General features: G+C 42.3%; 5 non-coding genes across 5 annotated transcripts; 3 read left to right on the top strand and 2 right to left on the bottom strand.

Annotated features, from left to right (window-relative positions):
* Nucleotides 1–1,347: 1,347 nt before the first annotated feature.
* Nucleotides 1,348–1,421, bottom strand: trnat-agu (transfer RNA threonine (anticodon AGU)). Its single transcript has one exon. It is a non-coding gene; the product is annotated as a tRNA-Thr (tRNA).
* Nucleotides 1,422–2,595: 1,174 nt separating this feature from the next.
* On the bottom strand, nucleotides 2,596–2,667 carry trnag-ucc (transfer RNA glycine (anticodon UCC)). The gene has a single exon. It is a non-coding gene; the product is annotated as a tRNA-Gly (tRNA).
* A 2,246-nt stretch (nucleotides 2,668–4,913) lies between these two features.
* LOC138235778 (U4 spliceosomal RNA) lies at nucleotides 4,914–5,055 on the top strand. Its single transcript, XR_011188320.1, has one exon. It is a non-coding gene; the product is annotated as a U4 spliceosomal RNA (small nuclear RNA).
* A 4,596-nt stretch (nucleotides 5,056–9,651) lies between these two features.
* Nucleotides 9,652–9,722, top strand: trnag-gcc (transfer RNA glycine (anticodon GCC)). Its single transcript has one exon. It is a non-coding gene; the product is annotated as a tRNA-Gly (tRNA).
* A 561-nt stretch (nucleotides 9,723–10,283) lies between these two features.
* trnai-aau (transfer RNA isoleucine (anticodon AAU)) lies at nucleotides 10,284–10,357 on the top strand. Its single transcript has one exon. It is a non-coding gene; the product is annotated as a tRNA-Ile (tRNA).
* The last annotated feature ends 850 nt before the right edge of the window (nucleotides 10,358–11,207 follow it).

Here is an 11,207-nt window from a genome sequence, read left to right as displayed (position 1 = left end):
GAAAATAAATAATACCATCTGTGTATAGAAACAAGCTAAGACTGATTTCTTAAATTATCCTTAAAATTCTCTCTCATAGTTTGAGCATAATGATTTTATTGCATTTATATAAGAATTGCTCATTGCTCCAAAATAAATAATGGTTTCATAAAAAAGTGAACACTTACTTGGTCTCAGTCACAGACTTTCCAATAGAAGCCATTGTGGAGTTCAGCAACTGCAGGTCCTAGAAGTGGGGAAGGAATTTTAAAAGAGAAATTGAATTACAATACAGAAGGAATGGCTGAGGGTTCACTGAAATATATAAATATACAAATTCCAAAGACTGAGTCCATATAGAAACAACTACTTTTCATTTTCAGTATAAGAAAAAAAAAACATTATCTTCCAAAGCATCATAAAATTGTCCCTTCTTCCAGACTCTACTTCTCTCTTGTAGTAGTACAGCAGACCTTTCCAGGTGAGCAGATCACAGAGTCCGAAATAAGCTTCCTCCATCAAACAAAGTACCTGAACATGACTCTGTCTTCATAAAAGCGCCCCTGTAATAAAGAGATTAAATCCAAAATCAAGAGGGCAGTTGCCTACTGAAATACAAGAAGTCATCAATTTTAACCTAGCAACACATTAAAGGCTGCATCTATACAAGTGCGATTCTAGAAATGCTCACCAGATTACGTTTTAAGAAGGAACTGCACCTCAGGTTCCGCTGAGATCTTAACTCGGATGGCAGGATTCAGAGTCCGGAGTGCGGACTGATGGCGAACGGAGGGTCCACATACTGTGGATCCCTCAGTGATCTTCCGCGTATTCAAACCGCCAGCGTGTGACTCCCCTGTCCCTGTGACCTCATTGGTCTGCTCTCTCCTCTGTGCAGCCGAGCCCGACTCACGGTAAAGTGAAAAAAAAGATGCCCTCAACGTGAGATTTACTCTGGAGCGAGGATAGATGTTACCTTTTTATCATTGAACAGGATGTATGTGATGTGGCGACTAGGTTCAATTTTGTATCCTCTTTAAAAGATTAAGGACTGGGGTGAGTGTGATTTACCACCCTTTCAGCTAAGAACCCGACTTGCGCATCGTTTAAGCTGCATTGACTCGGTCATTTAACTCTTCTCCATTAGCAGGGTTAAGGTTAAAGAAAAAAACATTGCTGACTTCTTTTTTTTTTTGCCAGCCGCTAGCGCTGATTAGCAAGGCTTGTATTTCATGTTTTGCAAGTTGCATCCATTTTAAGAAAAACAAGTCGCGTTAAAGACAGGAAATGAATACTTGCATTTAATTAAGTCTAGCCGTAGGCGGTTGTCTGTAATGACCAGTTCTGTTCGAGAAGACACAACAAAGAAGGCACCGCTGGGATTCGAACCCAGGATATTCTGTTTACTAGGCAGGCGCTTTAACCAACTAAGCCACGGCGCCCCAGGAGTGCTGTTCTTTTGCAGCCACTTGGACACACCACTCAGACACATCTGCATTCGGTGTGTCCTCCGCCTGCTTGCTGAGCAAGTTGCCACCTTTACATACAATAGCAACATCGACACCAAGAGAAAGGATGACAAATGGCTCTTATCTGGAACTTTTCATGTCCAAGGAGCTCAATATGCTTTCTGTGTACAACAGGGCCACTGAACTCCACACTGGCCACTGAACCACAGCAGTGGCTTGCTGGCTTGACATCTCCCAAGGAAAATGTTGAAATCACATGTGGAACAGGAAAATGACCCTCGAGTACGAGGGAAAAAAAAGAAAAAGATCATCTGGAGCGCGCCAACCCATGTCCGGACAGCCCAGTTTCGTCGACAAGGTGGCTGAGTGGTTAAGGTGATGGACTGCTAATTCATTGTGCTCTGCAGTCATGGGTTCAAATCTCATTCTCGTCGCTCTCCATGTCTGACACATGTGCCTGTTTGACGTCGGCCCTCCTGTTGCTTGCTCCGGTGCTAGAGCCGTACATTTTCTAGCGGTGGCTGAACATGGTATAGTAGGCCAACGTCGGTATCGAGCAGTGACAGTAACAGTACTTACTGCGCCCCATAAGAAATCGTTTGTCCCTGTTCAAAAGAGATTGTGCGATGTCCTGCGGCGTTCGTAAAGCAAACCTTTGACAGTTTGAAAAGAGGAATTTATTCTGCTTCCTGTGCGTGCAGTAGTTACAAAGTTGAACGTCTTTACACGATCTGCTGCAGTTTTCAGTGGGCGGGCTTTGTCAGATGGCTTGAAAAAACGCACTGTGTTTCGGCTGAACTCCACACGCATGAGCAGTGTCCTGCATGTTTTCTGTGTATAGCTGTCTTTTAACGCATACAGAATTCATTTGAAATCATTGATTTCTCCAATTAACAAGGGTCCCTTTTTGAACCTGCGAGAAGCATTCTTTCAATGTAACAGATTTACTCCAGGGAAAGCCAGCATGACATTGAGAGTAGCTCAAGCTTTCAGCACCCATATTGGACTGCGTGTATGCAGACACCACTCAGAATCCCCTGTAAGATTCTCCCTCAATTCCGTTTTTCAGTGCTTTAGCTCTTTCAAAAGGCTTCGCTTTGCTAGTCACAATCCAAGGCTCATGATAGCATTTGAAAACATTCACCACTGCGTTGGCCGGGAATCGAACCCGGGTCAACTGCTTGGAAGGCAGCTATGCTCACCACTATACCACCAACGCATGCCCACAGGAAGTCTGCAGGACACCACCAGAGAATGCTTTTTTTAAAAAAAATTTTATTAAACATAGAATTTACAAATACAAATACAACAAGAGGATCAGAGTCATGTACAAGAGAAAAAAAATGCAGCAGAAAAAAGCATTTAACTACCAGAGGTAATTAAGTAATTATGTGATCAAATTGTATATTTTACATGTATCATATTTTCCTTGCTTTAATATTTCTCAATTATTTATAAACTTTAGTTTCAACATGCATGCGTTTCCTGTAAAAAATAAAACTCAGCACACAGTTTTTCTTTTAACAACATTTCGAGTACCTCTGGCATTCATGAAAAAGACATACACAAAAGCAAATAACTAACTCTAAGACTGTCTAAACTATTGAGTTTTTCAAAGAACCAGAACTATAACAGTCCTTAACACTTAACTACACCATTCCAAACTAACACTAAAGAAACACTAGTATATACTGGTATAACAAATAAAACCAAACATAATCATTAACTGAGCAGTCACTGGGAGCAAATCTCCTTCCCGTCCACAAAGGCCCTCGCTCCCACAAAGTAGGCTCTCCTCCCCTCTCTTCTGGCAGCTTCAACCTGGGGCCACAGCTGGTTCCTGGTACTCCTGTCCGCAGCAGACAGGTCCTCTGCAAACCTCAGTTTGTTCCCATTCAAATACTCATTCCCCCTCGCCGCTTGCCACAGCATGTCCCTCGCCGTCCTCTTGGTGAACTGTATTATAATCGATCTGGGGAGCACTTGCCCAGACATGTTCGCTCTCCCGAGCTTGTGAACAAAGTCAATGGCCGATATTACGTCCTCCTGGTCCGGCAGGGTCCTTTTACAGATACCCTTCACTGTTGCAACAAGGTCCTTATCACGTTCCTCTTTAACTCCAAATAATTTTAAATTCCATCATCGACGGTATCTATCTACATCGTTCACTTTCAATTCAAGTTCTTTAATATGCTTTTCTTGTTTGGTATTTACTTGTTTAAGAACTTTTACTTCACTCTTTAAGTCTTCAACCTCTTTAAACACACAGTCCATGGACTTTTTAAGACTTTCGATTGCGACTGTATTAGATCAAGTCATTTCCTTCAGCTCACCCATGCTCTGTGCCATCATGTTGAAGATGTTGGTCTGGAGCTCCTCCAGCGTCAGGTTGCCCCTTCCTCTCTTGGCTGCCGGGGTTTTCACAGGTGTGCTGGGCAGGGACTCCGGCTCTTCCTCTGGCAGCTGAGTCTCACTTGGGCTGCGAGCGCTCGCGTACGAGCGCATCTCCAGCACTCTTTCCACGTCCCCTCCAGCTGCTTCACTTTTCCCTTTAGTTGCCATCAATTTTCTTGTAGTGCTATACATATACGATTGAGGTATCTTAGAGTTCTCCTTCGAAGACCCAGCACTCTCTTTTCTTTTCCCAGTGTTACTCATATCGAAATTCTTAAACCTAAAAAAAATAGTTTTTTTTTCTTTCAATTATAACTGAAGTTTAAACAAGTAGTGTTAAGTCCTTATTTTTCTGTAGTCAAAAAAAGCAAAAATTAACATTCAGGTCATGAAAAACTCAAAAAAAATCCTCAACCACTAAACTTTACCTCCCACCTGAGCGCCATCTTGAACGCCCCTACCACCAGAGAATGCTCAAGATTTCGGAAGCTGTCTCCGGGACGTGCTGATTCCACACATCCTGAATAAATCATGATATTGTTAGTTGCTGTAGCTAGACGTTCAAATGAGTTTCATGGCCAGATGGACTGTTTCCTCCAGCGGTATAGTATTGCAGTGAGACAGCACGATGCCTGCAAGACTATGTCACGCTAAACGCCACAGATTGTGTTTGTCCGTTCGTGTCAGTCATCCTGCAGCCACGGGAAGTGGGACACAAACATGCCTCAATGCTTTCAAGACGTTAGGATTTGTTTGTGCAACATCCGAGAAGAGTACTTGTGGCTTGAATGTGAACTGTACGTGCCCACCCCCTTTCCTCTGTAGTGCATGAGTTCCTCCCGGCATGCCCTTCGTCATTGTTCTGTCATCTTGTATTTAAAGGGTTGTATTTCTGCTGCTGAAAAGAATCAACGGGTTTCTTTGTTCCCAACGGAGCCCTTGTCTGTCATGAAATTCTTCAAAACCTCAAGCTAGAAGAAGACGACAAATATGAAGCGTTACAGCAATGACATGCCATGAGACGATTGATAACGATTTCCATAGGATCCCCGCGGTTGCCTGGCAACCGTCAGCTTTGCGCAGTGGCAGTATCGTAGCCTGTGAGGTTTAGCCGAGGCGGGATTATTGCTAGTTGAAAACTTTTCCCAATACCCCGCTTCCGCCGGTTTGCAATACAATCAGCGAAAGCTATTTTTGACAGTCTCGTTAGAGACTGAGCAAGGTGTTTAAAGACAGATTTGGTCATGGTGACATCATGGTAGAAAGAAGCGAGCTTGTTCCCAGTGGGCATTGATTCGTCGAATATACGTATATTTACGGCGAAATTACGGCTATACGTATATATACGTCGCCTCGACGTATAATCAACGTCGAATTGCAACCGTAAAATTGACGACATTAACAAACGCATATATAACGTCGAAAACACATCTAACACAGTGCATGAGGCTTTTTACTGTATGTATCGTGTGTGCCGCAACTAGGAGTATACGGCACTCTGCACAGTGTACGAAGTAAATTATTTTCGCAGCAATTAATTTACATGTGTATAATAAATATAGTAAATATAATAAATTAATTACTGCGAAAATAATTTACTTCGTACACTGTGCAGAGTGCCGTATACTCCTAGTTGCGGCACACACGATACATACAGTAAAAAGCCTCAGGCACTGTGTTAGATGTGTTTTCGACGTTATATATGCGTTTATTCATGTCGTCGATTTTACGGTTGCAATTCGACGTTGATTATACGTCGAGGCGACGTATATATACGTATAGCCGTAATTTCGCCGTAAATATACGTATATTCGACGAATCAATGCCCACAGCTTAGCATACAAGGGTTTTGCTGAGGGGTCTTGCCACCTGCCTGAAAAAAAACAGTAAAATGTTTGAGTGCCTATAGAGTTTCTATTTTTATTTTCTTGACAAAAGTTGATACCATTTCCTGGACACCCCGTCCCCCATCAGTGTGCGGTGCCCGAGGAAAAATCTGTAGGGGGGCGTCTGAAATTCTGAGGGGGGAGTGATATTTCGGTTGAAACGGAGCTGTTCGGTGCAGCTACCCAAATGAAATCTCGCAGCTATGCCATTGATTAGTGCTTCATGATAGAAGATAACGACTAGCAATCTGGTATTTGCGATGAAGTTCAGTTTCACATTTTTCGTCACTCTCACGGTTTGTATTGCCTGGAGCAAAAAGTACCATAAGCGTTCATTTTTGCAGCTACATGGACGTTCTGAATCGTTAAGAAAAAAATGTTGTAAAACCAACAGAAAGCACAGACTGCTATAACTAGTCCTAGTTATATAACAATTTTAAGTATTAAATCGTTACTGCAAGGAACTACTGCAAGGAATCGGTCCACCTGAGCAAACAGGATCGTAATGTTGACACTCAATAATATGTGCAGTTCCTGGACGGATAGCCCTCCTGCCCATCAAACAGACTGAGTGACTGTTCGTGTCATTTAGTGTTGTCTGACCATTGACAAAGTACAACTATTTTTTTAGGGCGCAAATTAAGTTAGGTAAAACTTTTTGCCCAAAACTGAAGGGGCGACATTCCCCCCTCCCCCCGTGATGCCAGGCCTGTCCCCATCCTATTCCATAATGTAATTATATATAATACCATACAACAGTGACCGATCCTTACTAACTGCATGCGTTAAAATTGCACATCAGCTCATAGCAGGGGGCACATAGCCGCGATGTATTATCAATGTTAAATTTCAACCATAATATCGACAACATTAATAAACGCATACGTTGAGAAAATATCGAACCCAGCATATTTTCCGGTTATATACCACAATGCATTGCTAGTATTCGTTGGTCACCATTTTGGACACGTTTTTCAAACGTAGAAGTATATCCGCAAATATCTCAGCAATCCTCTTTTGACGAGTAAGTATGAACAATAATAATACTATCTGAATACATACAGATCTTTCTTAATATTATTTTGATTAAAATAGTATGTGAATAAGCAAAAAAATGGCACATAAAATAGTGTGAATGGGGAAGATGACACAAAATCGTTTTGCCATTTCTCTTATTCTTATTCTATGTTGTACTTTCAAACTTTGGGTACTCTTTAATTAGGATAGACTTTATTGCTCAACTGCTATGATGCAAGCCAAATTTTATACATTGATTTCAGCTTTGAGCTTAGTAAACCGTTCATTTTTTAGATTATACTAAAGAAGATATTAATCATCATTTATTTGGGAAGTAATATTATATAATTTTCTCCTAGCTGCGGTGCTGAAGTCCCACCCTACATCAACAGAAAAAGAAATAAAGGAGCACACAATGTGTTACTTGAAGAATGCATATGCAAGGCAGGGGGCCAGGAGATCTGGACTCTGAAAATAATAGGTTTTTGGTTCTAACAGGACAATTAGACAGGGTTTGCAAATAGTGGACAAAAATCGTCTTAACTTCCATTGTAATATTTTTTTTTCTTGGAAATATAGAAGTTGTACATTTTAAAATGTATATTTGAATCAAAATGTGGTTTTGAGTTAGTGTGTTAATGTAATTAGTTTTGTGTTTGTCATTACTATACTGTATATTGCCATGTTACCAGAATTTGTAGGTGAAGTTTAAGACTAGTTGTGTTTTTTATGATTATTGCCCATATGTTGATTGTTGATTGATTGTATACAATGTATAATTTGAAATACATATGTTTCAGGTGTGAATGTGTATTTTCAGAATAAATTTCTAAACCTAATCATTGGCTTGGTTTACTTGTTTCTACACCTATAAAATCTATCTTTGATGTATAATAGACCTCTACCCATATACGTATAATAGACCTCTAAAATTATCCGTATAAAAGACCTCTAACCATATACGTATAATAGACCTCTAAAGTTATGCGTATAATAGACCTCTAACCATATACGTATAATAGACCTCTAAAGTTATCCGTATAATAGACCTCTAACCATATACGTATAATAGACCTCTAAAGTTATACGTATAATAGACCTCTAACCATATACGTATAATAGACCTCTAAAGTTATACGTATAATAGACCTCTAACCATATACGTATAATAGTCCTCTAAAGTTATCCGTATAATAGACCTCTAAAGTTATCCGGAACTCCAACCATATATGTATAATAGTCCTCTAAATTTATCCGTATAATAGAACTCCAACCATTTATGTATAATGAACGTCTAAACATAGACGTATAACTTTAGACGTACATTAGAATTTCATTCTAGACGAATTGTAGACCACATTTAGACGTCTAAGGTATGCGTTTAATAGACGTATATTATACGTCTTTTGCCCACTGGGTTACGTCTCAACAGAAACGCTCTTTAGCTCTTTCAGCGTTATGCAGAGAACAGCGTCTGTCGAGATCACTTTTGAGTCAGCGCGAAACGTCGTGTGCTGTCAGTTTGATTTCATATTGCTCGTAGCGGCGCCCGGCTTTTGTCTGTCAAACGTTAGGTTGCGCTTCTTCATGCTGCATCGTCGGCATGAGTGGAGCTTTATAAACGTCTGTACTTACTGCGCCCCATAAGAAATCGTTTGTCCCCGTTCAAAAGAGATTGTGCGATGTCCTGCAGCAAACCTTTGACAGTTTGAAAAGAGGAATTGATTCTGCTTCCTGTGCGTGCAGTAGTTACAAAGTTGAACGCCTTTACACGATCTGCTGCAGTTTTCAGTGGGCGGGCTTTGTCAAATGGCTTGGAAAAACGCACTGTGTTTCGGCTCGGGAAACATCATGAGCAGTGTCCTGCATGTTTTCTGTGTATAGCTGTCTTTTAACGCATACAGAATTCATTCGAAATCATTGATTTCTCCAATTAACAAGGGTCCCTTAAAGGATGAGTCAAAGTAACGTCTAATCGGATTAGTTTCCTTAGAGCTGGTTCAGAGTTTGCGCAAGAGTTTACCTTTCACAGATGCGCAAAGAAGAACGTTGGGGGTGCACGCTTCAAGGCGCCTTACAGCTGTAGGGAGTGATTCGAGGCGATTCATGGCGTGTGCTCGTTCCCTTATACCGTACGCCCCGGGGTGCAGTGCTACGATGACGTACAATACCGCTTGGGCACGTAACGGCGTTATATGCGAGTGCGGGACGTGAGGGTTTTCGTTTGTTCGTTTTGTTTTGCTCTGCTTTGCTTTGTTTTGCTTTCCATCGCGTTGGTAAGAGCGTAAATAAAAAGGCGATTCCTGCATCTACCACTAATGTAAGAGCTATTTCAAGTGCGACGTGGTGCGGCTTTCAAATGCTTGTGGGCATTTCTCTGTTGTTGATTCTTTTTTTGTGTGTAACAAAGTGGCATTTTCATGTCCGGACGGGGAGACTTTATCATTCCGACATGAAGCCACCCTTAAGTCCTCTGAGGCGTGTCTGTCTGCAAGGCTTGTATTGTGGAAATGTTTTTTTGAAACGGAGAACGACTTTGAAATAGGCTTCCGCCGGCGCCTCGCGATCCAGGTAAGATTGTAGCAAGAACGCAGCGGCAGCGGGGCTTGCTGTAGTCGTGGCCGAGTGGTTAAGGCGATGGACTAGAAATCCGTTGGGGTCTCCCCGCGCAAGCTCGAATCCTGCCGACTACGTTGTCCGCCTCCAGTTGGTGTGTTCCGGCGCAAGCAAAGAAGCGCGCCTCTTTGCTGTTTCTGGTGGTTTTAAAACACCCAATCGCTTGTACCCGCTGCCTTGGAAATAAATTCTTCAGCGTCCGTGAATGGCATTTTGCAGCTGGAAGCAGATGTCGACGCGTTTTGCACAGAGCACCAAAAAAGCGTCTTTTTTGAAGTCCCAGGCACTAAGCATTGGTGGTTCAGTGGTAGAATTCTCGCCTGCCATGCGGGAGGCTCGGGTTCGATTCCCGGCCAATGCAGTGGCTTTTGCAGCAAGCGGCTCCATCACTTGCATCCCCTTGCAACTCGCAACTCAAAAAACCCACTGAAGCTAAGCAGGTGTGAGCCAGGTCAGTACCCGGATGAGGGTGAGCTACAGGAAAAAACAAAGCTTTCAGCTGGAAGCGGTGTTAATGGTGCCGGCGGGGGGGGGCGCTCACCCTGAGGTCTGTGCGGGTCCCAATGCCCCAGTATAGTGACGGAGATGCTGTGTTGTAAGAGGGCGCTGTCTTTTGGATGAGATGTAAAACCGAGATCACAGCGCTCTGTGGTCATTAAAAATGACCACCAAAACCTTTGACAAAAGCTTTTGGTAATTGATGGTCTTCAATAATGCTTCTCCTTTAGGTACATTTTAAATCAGCTGAAAAATGCTGTGAAATGGGGGGGCAATTCAGGCCAGTGTAGGATTTGGGTTACAAGAACCATGAAAATGCACGAGAAAGCCCGTACACTGAATTACACGGCTTTCTATTCAAAGGAGGGCAAAAGAAATTCCCTGAGATCGATTTTTTGCAGCACAGAGAGGATTACTGTCGTGAGGCCGGTTAGCTCAGCTGGTTAGAGCGTGGTGCTAATAACGCCAAGGTCACGGGTTCGAGCCCCGTACGGGCCAGGTCCTTTTCTCCTCTCTTACCAAAGCTGTTAGGTTCCTTTCCGTGGTGAGATGGGTTGTCATGCAACGCTGCCACATAGTGCCGACAGACAAGAGTGTTGCGGGAGAAGAGAAAAGTGTTTGAAGATTTAAGAGTGTCTTAGGTGGAGCCAAAATCAAGTGTCACAAATGCAAGTGGTTGGATTTCCAATGTTTAATATGGTAAAAATAAGCAGAAGTTATCTGCCGGTCATGGCACAATCTGCCATGCTTTTGTCAGATACTGTAAAGTGGTGTCGAACTGGAGCCTCACCATTTGCATATGTGAGGCTCCAGTTATACATCGAGTGTCACATTAAATGACAAAAATGAAGAGAGTTAAAGCAGCTAGAGAGGTTTTCTTACAAATTTTGAGTTGACACAGTTTTGGAAAATGTTTCCTTCACGCTGCACTGTACAACATAGGCAGCCAAGAGTCTCCAAAACAAAACAGAATTGACAGATAGGAGAAAATTCCCACTCGTCCTGAAGTTCCCAAAATCCAGCAGGTGGATTTTGGGAATGGCATACAGACCCCTGGCACAAGTGGTCTGTGCCAGGGGTCTGTATGCCGTTAACCATGCCGCTTAACCCAGTAGCACCACCACAGTCTTAAAGGAAACCGGTGTAACAACATGTCCGGGTAACTTTTTCCATTCACCCGCAGCCCTTTGTGTAAGGATGTGCCACATATGTGGCGTTTTTATCATAGTTATCATAGTTTTCTGATTTTGACCATTTAGATTTAATTGATTGTTGTGTTGAAAAGTCTTTTATTTTTATCACAGTGTAGTTTTCTGATTTTGAGATATGGAGCATTGGCGTTATTCAC

This window comes from Lepisosteus oculatus, unplaced genomic scaffold (assembly GCF_040954835.1).
Source record: "Lepisosteus oculatus isolate fLepOcu1 unplaced genomic scaffold, fLepOcu1.hap2 HAP2_SCAFFOLD_83, whole genome shotgun sequence".
NCBI classification, from domain to species: domain Eukaryota; kingdom Metazoa; phylum Chordata; class Actinopteri; order Semionotiformes; family Lepisosteidae; genus Lepisosteus; species Lepisosteus oculatus.
The sequence above is the reverse complement of the archived record's forward strand: the minus strand, read 5'-3'. Positions and strand labels throughout refer to the sequence as shown.